The following is an 8806-nucleotide window of genomic DNA, read 5'->3' on the forward strand; positions in this document are numbered from 1 at the left end:
CGCTCAGTGCGCCTGCGCGCCGCTGTCGGGCAAATATCTCCTAAACCGTGTAGGTTTAGGAGATATTGCTTGGACCTACAGGTAAGCCTTAATCTAGGCTTACCTGTAGGTCAAAGTGGTTTGTAAGGGTTTACAACCACTTTAAGGGCTAAAGTGCGATGGATGGGTTCCCTCCTTTCAGGGGCGGGCTGGGCTGGGGGGCAGAGTGGCAATTTCTCCCCAGGCTGCTCTGATTCCCTGTAAGAGGGCCGCTATGCGCCCAGCTCAGAAAATGCCCATGTGCAGTTTCTGGACCTGGCCAAGTGCTACTGCTTGGGCAGCCCCAGCGGGGGGGGGGGGACGGTGGGAGAACAGGGCTGGATCCTGAATTAGCAGCCAAATTGCAGTGATCCCCTCCATAATCTCCATCCCATGCTGCAGCTGCGATGTGTCCTGTGGCGGGGACATTGGCTGCACCTGTCACAGGGCTGAGAGTGTGTGTGTTCCGTCTTGCAGAGTACGCAGTACAGCCCTCCTCTAGTCTACACTAATGGGAGAACGATCAGCTCTGCCTCTTCCTGCCCCTCTCTCCCTGTGCCCGCCCACACTCAATGCAGCCGTGCGCTGTGCTGTGTGAAGCAGATATGCGGGCGGGAAACTTTAAAGTCGGCAGCCACAAAGTCCCATCTTAAACATGAAGACTGACTGAGCCAGTGAGCCTCCTGCTGAGACTGTGCATTGTGCAAGTGAGTGAGCTGTGACCATACTCCCCTCCTCCTCCTCCCCCCTCTCTTCTATCCTACTCTGTCTCTCCCTCGGCCTTATCATTTAACCTCTTGCCTGCCAGGCACTTTCACCCCCTTCCTACCCAGGACAATTCACAGCTTTCAGTGCTCTCACATTAAACCCAGGTTCTCATTGGAGTGATTTGGCATGCAATCGGCGCAAAGATTCCACTTGCAGTGTCAAATCGATTCCCAAAAGTAGTTTCTGTACTACTTGTGGCAACTTCGGAATGCGATTTCAATAGACATTTGTATAGGAACACGCACAGATGTCTCTGAAATCGCACCCCAAAGTCGGGATTGACATGCAAATATGAAATCGTTCAATAGTTCATCTGTACTCGCTTGATTTAATTCCCGATGTCAGTGTGAACCTGGGCTCTGAATTATAATAGCGCTGTCAAGCAACACTGTACCCATATTACATTGTTGTCCTTTTTTCACACAAATGGAGTTTTCGTTTTGGTGGTATTTAATCACCACTGGGGGGGTTTATTTTTTGCTAAAATATGAAAAAAGCTGAATAAAAAAAAAAAAAAAAAGTTTAAATACATTGTCTTGAAAAGTATTCATACCCCTTGACATTCCCCACATGTTGTCATGTTACAACCAAAAATGTAAATGTATTTTATTGATGATTTTATGTGATAGACCAACACAAAGTGTCACATAATTGTGAAGTGGAAGGAAAATAATAAATGATACAAATAAATATGTGAAAATTGTGGGGGAGGGGCATTTGTATTCAGCCCTCTTTACTCTGATACCCCTAACTAAAATCTAATGGAACCAATTGCCTTCAGAAGTCACCAAATTAAAAAAAAATTGAGTCAACCTGTGTGTCATTTAATCTCAGTATAAATACAGCTGTTCTGTGAAGCCCTCAGAAGTTTGTTAGAGAAACTTAGTGAACAAACACAAGCATCATGAAGGCCAAGAAACACACCAGACAGGTCAGGGATAAAGTTGTGGAGAAATATAAAGCAGGGTTATGTTATAAAAAAAAATCTCCCAAGCTTTGAAACCTCACGGAGCACTGTTCAATCCATCATCGGAAAATGGAAAGAGTATGGCACAACTGCAAACCTACCAAGACATGGCCGTCCACCTAAACTGACCAGCCGGGCAAGGAGAGCATTAATCAGAGAAGATGTGGAAGAAGGTGATCTGGTCAGATGAGACCAAAATTCAACTTTTTGGCCTAAAAGCAAAACGCTATGTGTGGGGGAAACTAACACCCCCCCCCCCCCCCCCCCCCGTGAGACATGGTGGTGGCAGCATCATGTGGTGGGGATGGTTTTCTTCAGCAGGGACAGGGAAGCTGGTCAGAGTTGATGGGAAGATGGATGGAGACAAATACAGGACAATCTTAGAAGAAAACCTGTTAGAGTCGGCAAAAGACTTGAGACTGGGGCGGAGGTTCACCTTCCAGCAGGACAACGACCCGAAACATACAGCCAGAGCTACAATGGAATGGTTTACATCAAAGCATATTCATGTGTTAGAATGGCCCAGTCACAGTCCAGACCTAAATCCCATTAAAGTGGTAGTAAACCCGCTAATTTTTTTTTTTTTTTTTTACCACCTGCAAAGCAAAAGGCATAATGAGCTAGTATGCACCGCATACTAGATCATTATGAAATACTTACCTTAGAATGAGGCCCCAACATCTGGTCCGATCCAGGCTGAGGGAGCTGACATGCTCCCTTGGCGTTTCTTCTGGGTATCGCGGCTCCGGCGCTGTGAGTAGCCGGAGCTGCGATATCGTCACTCCCACGCATGCGCATGGGAGATTTCATCCCGGCCGGGTCCGGCCACTGCCGGACTTTCAGCCAAGAATCCCCTTGTGCGAATGCGCCGCTGCAGTCAGCGGCGCATACCGAGGGGAATATCTCCTAAACCGTACAGGTTTAGGAGATTTTTTTTTACCTACAGGTAAGCCTTATTATAGGCTTTCCTGTAGGTAAAAATTAAAAAAATTAGTTTACAACCACTTTAAGAATCTGTGGCAAGACTTGAAAATTGCTGATCACTGACGCTCTCCATCCAATCTGACAGAGCTTGAGATATTCTACAAAGAAGAATGGGCAGAAATGTCCTCTCTAGATGGGCAAAGCTGGTAGAGACATCCTCAAAAAGACTTGTAGAGAAAGGGGGTTCTACAAAGTATTGACTCTGGGGGGCGCCATACAAATTCCCCCCACATTTTTCACAGATTTATTTGTATCATTTATCATTTCCCTTTCACTTCACAATTATGTGCCACTTTGTGTTGGTCTTTCACATAAAATCCCAATAAAATACATTTATGTTTTTGGTTGTAACATGGCAAAATGTGGAACATTTGAAGGGGTATGAATACTTTTTCAAGGCATTGTAAGTAATTTTTTTTCCTTCACTGAAGTTCACTGATAGGTGGTGGCACTGATGGGCGGCACTGATAGGTGAAACTTATGGGCGGTATAATTGGGCACTGATGGGTGGCAATGATGGGCATTAATGGGTGGCACTGAAAGGCAGTACTGATTGGTGTCACTGATGGGCACAGACTGTCGTCACTTGCTGGGCACTACTAGGGCTGCACTGACAACATGTTGCACTGACAACATCAGTACCCTAATTGTCTGTACAGTCTCCCCTGCGAGGAGATGCCCCTGATTGGCTCTCTTTACATGCTGTCATTTACATGTGATTGGCTGTTATTGGACACTCACATGGCCAATCACATGGGTAAAGAGCCGCGTCATCGGCTCTTTACCAAGACCGGGGTCATGCTGTCATTGCTGTGTCATATTTGTCTTGCTTCATAATATCAATACATGTTATAAAACCCGGTGGGCATGGATAGTGGGCTGATTCGGTGGTACAATAGGCCACTCGACTGGACTTGCCCCCCAGGCTTGACGCTGCCAGCCCTCCCCTGCCTCCTTTATATTTTCCCTCTTTGCTATGGCCCCATTGACACTGATCTCGTGGAATGTTAGAGGGCTGAACTCCCAAATTAAAAGGGCCCTCTCTCCCTGTCCCTCCCTTATTCTCTCCCCTCTCTCTCCCTTTCTCCCCCCTCTCTCTCTCACTCTCCCTCCCTCTCTCTCTCTCTCCCTCCTTCCCTCCTTTTTTCTCTCTCTGTCCCCCTTCTTTCTTTCTCTCTCTCTCTCCCCCCTCTCTCTCTCCCTCCCCATCTCTCTCTCTACCCCACCTACGTTCTCTCTCTCTTTCTCCCCATGTATTTCTTTATTTTTTTCTTTCTTTCTTTCTCTCTTTCTCTCTCTCTTTCTCTCTCCATCCCTCTTTCTCCTTTTCTTTCTTTCTTTTTCTTTCCATTTATCCCTCTTTCTCTCTTTCTCTCTCCATCCCTCTTTCTCCTTTTCTTTCTTTCTTTTTCTTTCCATTTATCCCTCTTTCTTTCTTTCTTTCTTTCTTTCTTTTTCTTTCCATTGATCCCTCTTTCTTTCTTTCTTTCTTTCCATTTATCCCTCTTTCTTTCTTTCTTTCTTTCTTTCTTTCTTTCTCCATCCCTCTTCTTTCTTTCATTTTCTTTTTCCGCTCTCTCTCCCTCCCTTGTTTCTATTTCTTTTATATGTAACCCCACCCCCTTTAAGCCACGCCCAATGTTTAGCGTCATTTAAACTGCATCCATTTTTCTCAACTGCATTTTTCACTCCCGCTAAGCCACACCTACAAACAAACGTCCCACCTCTAATTAAAATAATACTCCACCAACATAAAAAAAATGCCCCTAACATTTTTGAGAGAATGTTGGCAACTATGCAATTTGTCCTGAAAATAACAAGAAATAATATACCTGGGTACACCATTTTAAGCAGCTGCAATGATATGTACAATTTTATTAACACATGCCAAGTTGCAAAACTGCGTACAAGTGTTAGGATTTATCATGAAGGAGTTAAAATATGATTATAAGTTATCAATCACATCTCTGTTTCCACCATGCAATATCATATTCTGATTCATTGAAAAACGATCAGATTCATGTACATAGTATCTCTATGCTGCTAACTGATTACTCTAATGAGGTGGAAAAAATAACTACACCATGCTGCTGTTAGTCATATGATGCGTAGTGTTCAATTTCAAGAAATGCCACCTTTAGTAAACTTTCCCATGAAGTCTGAGACATTCCAGCCCAGCAGGAAGAACACAAGGTGCTGATCCCGGGTCTTGATGTTGTCCTAATAATAGCAGGCATCCAATCAGATGTCCCTGTCACCTGTGTATACTGCACCCTCTTATCTCTGGTACACTCATGTATGCACAGCCAACTTAGTCAGTGTTCATACTGTACCAAACACACTGATTGAAGGTCATAACACATCTTGTGTGACTATTTTTTGATGTCTGGAGTATGACGACACTGTTCCAAAATCTAACTTAAAATGGACCTGTAATAAGATTTACGTTTTCCATGTTAAGGTCATGCATGCTAAGCAATGGCGGCTGGTGGTATATTTTTTAGGGGGGCGGCAAACAATGCACCCACAGTAACCCCTCAGGCTGGTGTGAAGCCTTGAGGTTTCTTCAGAGATGCCTTGGCAAAATGCCTAAAAATGTATTTAAAAAAATTGTATACAAGCCAGCAGGGGGACCAAGCCTTCCTTTTAGTTACACAAAGCTTAGGGTTTTCATTATGAAAAAAGGGGAATGGACATATATCTTGGATCTATGGATGCTGCACACCCCGATAAATGTGAAACAAAGAAAATTCAAGAAAGAACTCCCCATGGGGTTTTTTAGTGGCAATTTGAGAGATGCAAAACATCTTTACTTAAAAAAGTATGAATTTTTATTAGTACAAAATGGTAGGATGATCGTACATCACAGAAATTATTACATCAACAATAAAATATAGGCTCTGGTACATGCAAAGAGCAAATATTGATGAAAAATACAACAATCCCATTACATGACAATTAATAATTGGAATGTTTTAACATAGCGTTCCCATATTTCTCACTTAAAAAGCCATTCGATGTATGGAAATACCCCAGAACAGTTGAAAAAAGAATTTCAACCCAGAACAAATAATGGTCTTCTTCAGGGAGTTTTTCGTATTTCTGTTAATACAACAATGGATAATTTTTATTATAGTGACTTATCAAAAAATAGATAAGGACATAAAACACATATCCCATATTTACCCTTTTCATCAAATAGATGTGTTTAAGACCAGAGACTTTCCTAAGGACATCCTCCTCATTCAAAGGTAGTTCCAAAATCCGATGCAGCGTTAACCATGTCCAAAAAACAAGGGTCTCACCAAGGGAAAAGGCACGAAGTGCGGCCACAAGGCCCCCGCGGGGCCTACAAGAGATCACAGGAAAAAGAGGCCTCCACCAGACGGGAAAGACAGGGGCAACACACCTAAAATTTGCTACAAAAAATGTATCCAAATACCGCCCAAAGCAGATGAAAGGAAAAAAGGAAGAAAAAGTGGAAGGGGAAGTGAGAGGTGGGGAGAGGGAAGAGGAGAAATTGTTATCTTCACTGAATCACTGGATCAAAAAAATATATATGTAAATAGAAGAATAATGAATAAAAATCACTTTAAAGTATTTGAAGAGAAGAGCAACTACCAACTGCTGAGAAAATTATTATTATTGTCGTGTATATGCCAACTATATATATTTAAAATTTAAGTATCTCAACTAGTGAAAGTAATGTAATACATAGATGTTGTTTGATTAAAACCTATTTCAAACAACGGTGATTGTAGCTTTAAATTGGGGCTAAATAATGCCCTGTCTAGAAAATAAACGTGAGTGTGTGTGTAGAAGTGCTGATACCTAAATATAAAACACTCATAAAAAAACTCTCTCAACGTGCCAAAAAGTGATGCATAAAAAATTGATAAGAGAAAAAAAAAATTATAATAGAAAGATACCTGTAATATGCCGCAATGTCTAAATAGACTTTTAGAGCATGTAGTGCCTCGAGTCGAAGTAGCAAAAATCAATAAAATACATGTTATAATTTACAAGTTATATATGACCTATGTGTCTCCATAATCATTTTGCATTATGCACCATTTCGACTTTATAGACACTGGCATCCTAATAATCAATGACAGCATTAGTTAATAAGGAGGATCTCTGTTTCCTCCACAGCATCCTTGTATGACCCTCCTGTGCCTCTCTTACTCAGCACTGGTGTGACATTAGCTGACTGATGGAGAGAAACTGAGGGAGAAGGGAAACATTGGAATACTAGTCAGTACCAGTGTGTAAAAGTGTATTTTCTTTGGAAGAATAAATCACTTCTAACGTTGGGTGTCCTACATGTGGTTGTTGCTGCATTGTGTAAAGCTATAAGAATAGTTTTTTTACATTTTAGAATGGGGAGCCTCAAAACTGTCCATAATTTTAAAGGGTGTTTGAGCTGAATGATGGCCTTTTATTTATAAAAGGTAGAGCTTTTATGAAAAATTATATTGTCACTGTATTTGTGAAATATATTAACGTAATGTAGACTTATGAAGTTACTAAAAGGTTTGTTTTAGTGTTTACAAAGTGCGTACAAAGGTCGCATTCTATCATCCATCAGCGGGTGGTTTGAGCAACCATTAGCTAGGAACCATACAAGGGAAGACCGACCCTTTTTTTGATGCTCATTTTATACTGTGTTATGTCCTGAATCATTTGTGAACTCTAATGCTGTGTACACACGATTGGAATTCTCATTGGAAAAAGCTCTGATGGTTTTCCTGACAGAATTCCGCTCAAGCTGCCTTGCCTATACATGGTAACACCAAATTTTGATCATTTAGAACGCGGTGACGTACAACACAGGAAGTTCAATAGCCAGTAGCCAATAGCTTCCGTCTCGTAGTTGAATCTGAGCATGCATGATTTTTGGCGTGTCAGAATTGCATACACACGATCGGAATTTCCGATAGAAAGTTTTTCCGTCTGGAAAATTAAGAACATGCTATCACTTTTTGGCTGGCGGAAATTCGGACAGCTAAATTCCGATGGAGCATACAGATGGTCGCATTTTCTGAAGAAAAGCTCTCATCTGTCTTTTTCTGGCCCGAATTCTGATCGTATGTACACGGCATTAGGCTGGTTAAATACCTCCCTACTTTATCCCCTTGATAATTTATATCTTTAATCTGTAATTTTCTTCTTTTTACTTTGATTTTACGAATACATCTCATCACAGGCCAAGAATACACCAAGCACATTAGCTAATGGAAAACTTCCACTGGAATCTTGAAGAGAAAAGTCAATTTCTAGTGATGTTGATTGCATGGCAATAAAATTCCAATAAACTTTCAACCCTTGGGTTCTTCGAAAATACATTTGTAATGCAAGATTAAGTTACCACTAATGATATGCGCCCTATGTCTGCCTGGTGCTGTATTCATTAAAACTGTTATGTTCATTACTTTGCGTTGAGCATTGTAGTCCTTGACCAAATCGACTATTATAACGAGATGTCAAGGTTACTTAGTGACTCAAATACATATATTCAGCTACCCGGCGATCCTACTATTAAATTTAAAAGGGAATTGACCAATCTGGTCGAAAAGGGTCTAGTTAATAAAATTTTAGATAAAAAAGATTATTTGGTACCTGTAGCCCCCTAGAATCTCCTTTCTATACTACCTCACAAAGGTTCACAAAGACCCTTTACATCCACTCAGGCGACCAATAGTGAGCGGGATTGAGTCCATCACTGCCCTAAATAGGTAAAAACATTGATTTTTATCTTCAGCCCCTAGTTAGGAGAATGGAATCATGTTTGAGGGCCACTAAGGACACTATTAGATTACTTGAAAATGTTGCTTATCCAATAGACATGTATACATGTGAAATATTTTGTTTTGGAATTTTGGTTTCGTTCCCAAAAAATCTTTTGCTTAGTTACTCCTGAAATTCATTATTTTATTTATTTTGTTTAGTTAAAAATGCATTCGTGCAAAAATCCGAATTAATTAAGGTCGAAACTGTCATTTGAAGGCTTATGGTGTCTGTCAGATGTTCTAAGAAGATTCTACGAAGCAGCTAAATTGTATGAGGCCG

General features: G+C 41.2%; 1 long non-coding RNA gene across 1 annotated transcript; it reads left to right on the plus strand.

The window, feature by feature from the left end:
* The first annotated feature begins 598 nt into the window (after positions 1 to 598).
* On the plus strand, positions 599 to 8168 carry LOC143925524 (uncharacterized). The gene is made up of 2 exons (XR_013262023.1): positions 599 to 725; positions 7944 to 8168. It is a non-coding gene; the product is annotated as an uncharacterized LOC143925524 (long non-coding RNA).
* The last annotated feature ends 638 nt before the right edge of the window (positions 8169 to 8806 follow it).

The sequence above is a fragment of the Lithobates pipiens genome, unplaced genomic scaffold, assembly GCF_037356315.1.
Source record: "Lithobates pipiens isolate NorthernLeopardFrog02 unplaced genomic scaffold, aLitPip1_a1.2 Scaffold_22, whole genome shotgun sequence".
Classification (NCBI taxonomy): domain Eukaryota; kingdom Metazoa; phylum Chordata; class Amphibia; order Anura; family Ranidae; genus Lithobates; species Lithobates pipiens.